Source organism: Ammospiza nelsoni, chromosome 14 (genome assembly GCF_027579445.1).
Source record: "Ammospiza nelsoni isolate bAmmNel1 chromosome 14, bAmmNel1.pri, whole genome shotgun sequence".
Classification (NCBI taxonomy): domain Eukaryota; kingdom Metazoa; phylum Chordata; class Aves; order Passeriformes; family Passerellidae; genus Ammospiza; species Ammospiza nelsoni.
Genome location: NC_080646.1, coordinates 13,472,042 through 13,480,694, shown reverse-complemented (window position 1 = coordinate 13,480,694; position 8,653 = coordinate 13,472,042). Strand labels below are relative to the sequence as shown.

At 37.4% G+C, this 8,653-nt stretch overlaps 1 protein-coding gene across 9 annotated transcripts in view; it reads right to left on the bottom strand.

Moving 5' to 3' along the window:
• TCF12 (transcription factor 12) overlaps positions 1-8,653 on the bottom strand; it is a 159,488-nt gene that overhangs the window by 59,419 nt on the left and 91,416 nt on the right. The gene's annotated exons all lie outside the window — the stretch shown is intronic.

Sequence of the window (8,653 nt, the reverse complement as noted above, 5' to 3'; positions counted from 1 at the left end):
TAAAAGAATATAACAAAACAGAAAAGTCAAAGTCTGGTAAACTTGCAAAATCCCCCAGCAAAGTTGTATATTCTGTTATGGTGTTTCCAAGGGAAAACCCAGCACAACACTAAAACATGAATAATTGCTCTGAAATCCAAGTCCAGTGGAGAGGTTAGGGCTGCAAAAAGACCATTCACTTGAGTTCCACGTCATGCAGTTCAAGCCAAAAATATAACTAAGATATAAAGGGTTGAATTTCACTTTACTCAAGTCTCCAGTCTTTGGAAACTGTAATGAATATGCACTCCAAAATAGGAGCTGAATTTGGAAAAAAACACTGACATATGATGTAAATTCATTTTAAATTTAAATTTTAGAGATATGTTTGCAATTATCAGCATGTTGTTAAAGAATCTCATCCTGAGAATATCATCAAATAGTAATGTGAAATACAGTGTTACCATTTTGAGAACAAAGGGACTCTGAATGAGTAATCAATAGCAACTGGCAGAAAATGAGGCATTAATTATGATCCTCTCTAGTGTTTTGTCTCAAACAACATTTCATTAAATATATTGTGCTAACCTGTACATCTTCAAGCCATTACCAATAGATTTGATCAGATACATTTTTGGTCTGTTTCAGGAGGAGGAAAATACCAGAATTAGAAAACCAAAACAACACCTAAAGTGTTATATGATAACTTGAGCTTTTTCTCCTTGATCAATTTAAAGGAAATCAGGGGTTGCCAATAAAACATCTCAGGAGAGGATCCTCTAACAACATGTTGATAATTGCAAACACATTCCTCATTTAAAAAAAAATACTTAGGTCTTATAATCTCAGTGTAGTCTCTTGAAAATTTAATTATCATCTCCTATACCTAAAGTATCATGCAGGTTTGAGAAGATAATGACAGTCATCCATCAACTGCATCCTGCCAGTGTAATCAGGCTAATCTTGCTCACTGGATTTAAAACCAGCTACCTAGGGTACTAAATACTGAAGTGATGCAACATCATAAACAAAATTACATTTAGCTTTACTGTCTTTCCAATTAATGGTAACTCCAGTGAAGATCAGATTATCAATATATTCTCTTTTTATGCCAAAGCTTTTCCAGATCACCAAGAGCTGCTTATTCATGTGTGCACCTAAGCAGAGGCTGCTACTGTGGCAAATTCTGTTCATGTGTAAATATACTGGGACTGAGCACAGGGACAGAGGAGAGAGAAGAAAGGAGTTGATTCAGAATTACATATATGGGGGATTTTTAGCCATGAGGAGAGCAAAGATTAAATGCAAAGGGAAGAAATCATTTTGTATTCTTTTTGCATCTAAATGTCTTTAAAGGCCCTGATTAACACAAATATTGTGAAGAGTCCCTTCCTTCTCTTTTGCAATATTGTCTCCCCTGCACTGATGCTGCATAGTGGCAAGACTACAAATTCAGTTTTACGCCTCTAAAGCAGCACCCTGCTGATGTTGTGTCCAATCCCCGAGGTTATGCTGCCTCAGCTTGTCTTCCTTCATCCCCCCGGGCAAGGGATTTTTGCCTTGCTGACTGAATTCTAGGAAGGCATTACTAAGCATTGTGATTCCAGGTCAGGCACCCCTCCCTTTGCCTTTGAATCTTTTTGCTACATTATGAAAACAGCAATTTGAACAGCTTCCTTTCTGTGATTATACAAAAGCCTCTTTCTGGAAAATTCTAAAATTTTACAAGAGAAGTTGCTGAGTGGTTATTCATCTAGTTTTTAATTTTTATGGTACCACCCTCCTTGCTTTCCTTTATGATTACATGATACTAGCATGAGGAGTCAATATTAAAGGATTTTATGCTGAGCCTTATTTACAGAAGTTAGACTATAAAGGATATTATAAAACAAACTATATTTGCATCTGTTCCTTAGTTCTCAAAGTATTCTCTGCATTTTCAGCAAAATTATTTTAAAATATTTCAGACCATTAGTAGATCATTTCATGTATATAGTATGGAAGCTGTACATCTCCTCTCGCACACAACCAAGAGAAAAATCTTGCTCTAAGAACCAAGTCAGAAAATTATTAACATGATGAGGGTATGTTAATTAGCAACCAGTTAATTGTTAGGACTTAACATGGAGAACCCAAATGTTTTCACATATGATCAAGGGAGAGCTCAATTCAGTACTAGGGTGCTAGGAAATGGCCAGGAGATATCCTAGGCTACAATCCCCTCTCCTGAATAAATGTTATCCTTCTTCCCTGCTCTTCAGAAACCTGTGCCAGCAGGAGCACCGGTGTCTGGAAAAGCACTCCAGAACACAGCTGAAACCAAAACAAGCTGCATGGTTTAGTTCCATGGAGGAGGAATGTAAATGCCAAATCTTGCGCTTCCAGCCCTGCCTCAGTGGCTGGGCTGTGCTGTCCCAGCCGGCCCAGGAAGCAGAGCCCAGAACAGGCTGCCCACAGCACCAACTCCCCGTGCCCAGAACAGGCTGCCCACAGCACCAACTCCCCGTGCCCAGAACAGGCTGCCCACAGCACCAACTCCCCGTGCCCAGAACAGGCTGCCCACAGCACCAACTCCCCGTGCCCAGAACAGGCTGCCCACAGCACTCACTCCCCTCCCCAGTCCTGCTCAGGGCCTCTGTTCTTCTTGACACCAGCTATTTGTGCTTTTGTGAAGTCTGGGAAAGGACTTTCTCTACCTATTAATTCAAAAAGGAAGGTAAATGGGGGCTTAACATACTAGAGTAATTACAGACAAAAGGAATGCACACTTCAAGAAAATCCAAAGGGCAATCCAGCTCATTCAGATAAGCAGACATGGCTGGGAGTACAGAGCTGAGCTAATATTTTCCCCATCCTCCACTAATACCATAAATTTGTAATTGAGAAGCACCAAACTCTGAGGCAGTCAGAACAGCTGGACACAAATAGTAATTCACCAAAGAAGTTTCACCTGCACTCTGTGCTGTAGCATATTTTTTCTTCCTTATGCAGCAATATGCATATTAGTTTACAGAATACCCATAACCTTAAATACAATCAAAAATAAAAAAATAAAGGCAGCAAGGAAATTTGCCAAGCCTAAATAGTGTGAGAAAGAGAAGGGCAAAGACAAGAAACTGCCTGGTAAAGGCACTGAAAATTATTCCTTACAGAGCTGCTCTCCCTTTATAAATAGCATCCCTCCTCCAACTATAACAAATTCCTAACACCTGCTACCCGCTTCATTCCAGGGGGAATGTCTTCCCTGATTAACTTCAGGTGGTCACCTCCAGCGCTGGAAAAAGAAATCTAGCCTGTGCCCCATACATTTTTACTTTCTAAAAAGGTTTTGCAGACTCCTTATCTGCTGAGTGACAGGAGATATTTTCCCAATAGCATGATAAGTAATTCACTTCTAATAAATCATGATGAAAAGAAAGTTAATATTGCTTGATTCTACTTGAGAAGTAAAATAAAGCAAAATAAACTAAAGTTCAGACATTCCATCTGCCCTTAAACTATATATTCCTCTCCCCATCCCAATCTTTCAGGATGGTATCAGCTGGCAGAATCCAGAGTCACTGCTTCAGTTAACATTGTGTCAGCCTTTCCTTCAGCAGCTGCATTTCTTAGAGATTGATAGCTCAGCTGTAAAAATCTGCTTCAGGGAGACACCTGATATCAAAAGTGTCAGAGAAGGGGAGATTAAAAAGAGAGAATTTACAAAATAAAACCAGTTTTTCAGCTTTAAAGTTATATTGGTATTGAAATCCCCACACATGTACAAGCCTTAAATTTTTTTTATACTTCCATAATTCAGTATTACTTGGATTTAAGGAGGCATCATGTTCTCTGTTCTGCTTCTAAAACTATGTGAGGAAGGAAGAAAAGCAACTGGTGCCACTGCTTGTAGCCTTTGTAAAGCCCCACTCATCAGAAAGGTGCAGAAAATGATGTAATTTTCTGCCTCATTGGAAAGATCCATCTAAAGCATCTTTAGACACACACCAGCAGTGAGGAGGAAAAGCTTTCTGGCTGTTCATGGACACTGGCTGGCAGAAATCCTGGCAAAGCATCCCAGGAACAACTGCAGTGCCAGGCTGCCACACTGCTCCTGCAGCCTGAGGAGGATTTATCTGTGTGCCTTTGCACCCATCTGAACAACAAGCACCTGGGAAAACACCCTGTGCCACAAAGCCCTTTTTCTAGTCTAACTCTTAGATTTTAAGCAACATCCCAGCTGTCAAATGCCACTAAAATCCTGCTCTGCCCCACTATTCATAATCACTCATCTCTTTCACTGTTGTCACTTCTGAGGTTTTTGTCCTCACAAAACTTGGATTTCCAATTACATTTTTCATATTCTTCTCCACTTTTCCATTTTTGTCAGTACATCCTGTTTCTGCTTCCCACACACATTTTGCACATCCTTATAACCTAACACTCACATTTTTGTCTGTGTGCTTAATCTTAGTGCTGCTTAATGTTACTTGATGCTTTATTAAAAACACTAAAATCAATCTTCTCCATTACACCAAATACCTTAGTTATAGAATTTATATAACTGTATAAATTAAAAGTATGATATAAATAATAATTTACATAATTGTTAATATATAAATGAATATTTATTTTAGCAAAAATTAATTATTATGTATTTATTTTTAAATATCATTTATTAATATTATTTAATATGTTTCAGAACATATTAAAAATACATTTAGGTTGGTGCTATTTTCTGGTATCTATACTCTTGTTTTAACTTTTGCTTGTAACACCAGCCAGTCATACAAAAAAGTTGCCATTTTTGCTTATGCACAATACAAATGAGCTTTTATGTTCTCCCTAGACAGCTCAAATTTCTGGAGTTATACCCTTATTACACTTCCTCAGCTATTAGAGTGTGAGCTCTGAGATAACTACTTGCCCCAACAATGCAGGATTGCTCTTTAGGTTTGAATTCTGTTCAAGCTGCTTTAAAGTCTCTTTAAATTTTAAAGAGGCAAATTACTGACTATGCAAAGACAAAGTAACATACACTTGTAGTCATTTCTTTTGCTGAAGTGATCATCTGTTAAATTGCCCAAGAAATTGATGCTAAAGGCATTTTTTGGGTTTATTTCAGAAGTTCTTAGAGTGTTTGTTCAGAAACAAATTTTTTTACACAAAAATAAAACAAACTTTTTAGTCTGTTAAGGATGTAACAGCTAACAAATACAGTCTAACATGCTGCCATTTTATTCTTTAACAAATAGCTAAATTTGCAAGCAACAAGATGCAAACCTTTAAAGTTCCATGTTAAATTGTCAAGAAAGGAGAAATTGGTAAATTCTGAAAAGTTGTCTGAAATCATGTCTTAATCTGTTTACTTGGAGTGTATCCCCATAAGGAGCACTAAGTGTGGTGCTAATGTGCATAAAATGTTACTGAGATACTGCAAAACTCAGGCTAATTTAATAAAGTCTGATGTGCCTTAAATCATGCTGCAATGATGCAATAATATGCTGCTAAATGAGTCACCCCACATTAGCTTCATGGCAACAGCAGAGTTGATGGCTATTGAAGGGAAAATGGGGTAGAAATATTACTGCAAATATTGATGGAGCAGCTTTCTATTGGATTTTTCTCATCCAAGAAAAAGCTGCCTTATTTATTGTGTATTACCAACATACACAAAACCTATATAATAGTAGCAGCAAAGATGACTTAGAAATCCATCTGCCACTAAACAAAATCTATGTAGAGTATACAGCATCATATAGATCATCCATATGCCTTCTGTGTAATGCTATACTATTCATGCAATATGTATATACATCATGTACTATAGTGTATATTTTATAAATTATTTTACATATATATATGATTGTACATAGTCTAAGTGAAATGTATTTACTAAATTCAATCAATAGCTCCTTCCAGCACTCATATATTCTACAGTTTTACCAGCAGCAGCTTTTTCTAAATTGATTTTATAAGTTCTGAAGTGTCCCATCATCATGTAGACCACAGAGATTAATGAGCAACAAAAATGGAGTAAATTAAGAGAGGACTCTTTATAAAAAGCTACACTTTAAACCACAAGTGCTGAATAGCTCTTTAGTTCCTGCCCAGCATCCATTACATTCAGCACTGGATTCTCCTCCTTTCCCACACACAGGATACAGTGCAGACTTCAAATGATTATGAAGGGAGGAAAAATGTGTTATCTCCACATGTCAAAAAATCCATCATGTCTATTTTTCATGCATGATTGTTTAGAATGAAAATAGAACATTAAAGGGGATGGTCACCAGCAATTTCCTATGCTGAGCCTGGTGATGCCAAGGGGGAGAGACTGTGCCAGGCAATGAGAACAGGCAATGTGAGGCCAAAGAAACATCCCCCCCAATTCCCCAGGGCACTCTCAGGCTCCTGGGGATAAAGTTACCTTCTGGGAAGACCCACACCAACAATTAGAAGAATTAGTCTAACAGCTACACATGTACTGCACATTTATCTCAATTTCACTTTAAAAATAGTGCAGACCCCTGGCTTTCTTTGAGCTCGGAGCTGTCAAACCAATGTGCAGTGACAGCTTGGGACCTTTTTGATGATATTGGAAATGGGAGTAGTGAATTCAATATCTGAAGTCTAATCTTGTTTCTTTCACATAAGCTACTGTTTGCAGTACAAAACCACAAAAATGTGAAGAAAACCCTTTTTATCACAAGAAGCTTTCTGAAAATTTAACCTTTACCTGATTTATAATTTGTGAAAAGTTGCCATTCCCAAAACTGCAATTACATGGCCAACAGGAATGGTGGAGTTCGCCACAAAAATCACAAGCCACCACCCTCCCTTCAATTCAAAGACACAAAAGGAGACTTTTTGTCAAGTCACGTAGCATTGCATTTCATTCTGACAGCTAAACAGAGTTTTTAGTATTTCTTCTAAAAGCTGTCAATTCTTCCTCCAGGTAAAAATTTTTTACATTCATCTAAATCAGCTCTGCATAAGCCTTAATTTGTCATCTTAACCATCCACTTAGAGTCTATATACTTTTGGATGTTCCTTTTTGGCTTGTTTAAAACACCCGATGGAGAGAAAACCTGAAAACCTGCACTTATTGCTAATAAAATATTTGTAATTTAGCCATATTTATATTCTTGTGACTAAATGTTACAGTGAATCAGATTCTATTACCTAAGTCACTCAGGTTCCTAAGCTACATTGAAAATCAATCACACTTCACTCCTACAGCCTAAATATAAAGCCTGTAGGTAGCAAACAGTCCCTACAAATCACTGCTTAGATTATTCTCAGTAAAAGGTGAGAATGATACTAAGACTCTGAAATATTGCAGCTTACAGTAGTCTTGAAAATTTTCATTGCAGCCTTCTGTAAACTCAAAGTAAAAATTAAAACTCCTCACACTTCCATACTAGGTTATTAATACCTTTTACAACAGCAACATAAGGAAAGGAGGTAGGAGAAGGATGGATTCAAGTGAATTTGGAGAAGATAGATATTTTCAATTTATCTATACCCAATAACAAACTCAGGAGACTGACCAGCTCTTGCCATTTTACCATTTCAGAAACCTTAGCCACTGCTTTTGAAGAACTCATGGTTCAGAGCAGAGACCAGAAAAGAGTGGGGTTAGTTGGTTTCAGAGAGGAAGAAAAGTAGTGGCTTGTAATTCCTCAAAAACCTATATTTCCTTTTTTTTTTAATAATACTGTCAGAAATAGACTGCAAATGTCAGAAGATAATGAAGAAGTGATACCAATTCAGCTGGAATACCCTATATAAAATAAATTTCTTTCTCAGATTGCATAATACATGTTTAAATAAGGCTTTTACCACTTCCACATTTACAGGTGAACTAAGGAACCAAGGACAACTAAAAGAAGTGCTGAATACAGAGAGAAGCTGATTAAAAACAGCTAAGAGTTTATGATCAACAGTGGGTGAATGTATTAGCTGAGACTTTGCAGGCCTCTGTTTTGGGCATCATTCCACCTCTTAATTAGTGACTTGGATGAAAAATGAAGACTACATTTACTGAACTCACAAAGCAAATAACCCATAAGGATCTACAAATGCCGTGCAAGCCTGGAATACAAAATTGCACTGACAAATTTAGAGATGGTAGAAGCAATGTGTTCAAAAGTAAATACATTTTTGTACATGGAACCTGTAAACTGAAAAACACAGGGTGAGGAATAGCAAGCTAATATCCCATTACCATAAAAAGGTATTGGGAAATTTTTGATCACCATAATTCAAATATGTATAAGAAACTGGATATTTGTTAGGAAAACAGGCAAGTACTACCCAACATGACATTCACAGTACTGTCTGAAAGATCCAGGAAATGTCTTTTTGCCATGGTGGTAAGGCCCTAGGTGAAAAACTGACCTCATTTAAAGCACTGGAATTCCCTAGAGTTGTGAACCTACTGGAGAACATTCAGAGCAGAGCATAATAAGCTTTTCTACCAACATTTCAGTCTGAGATAGATCCTGTTACACAGCCACTCTTAAAATATACCTGCACTGTACACACCCAGGTCAAAATTAACTCCAGCTATATCTTATCTTTTCTAAGGACTCCTTATCATCTTCATCATCTAATGGTTTTTCCAGCCCCTACAGGCTTAAAAGAGAGTAGATCCATGTCCACTGGCTGTAAGACCAGAGTTAGCTACTTC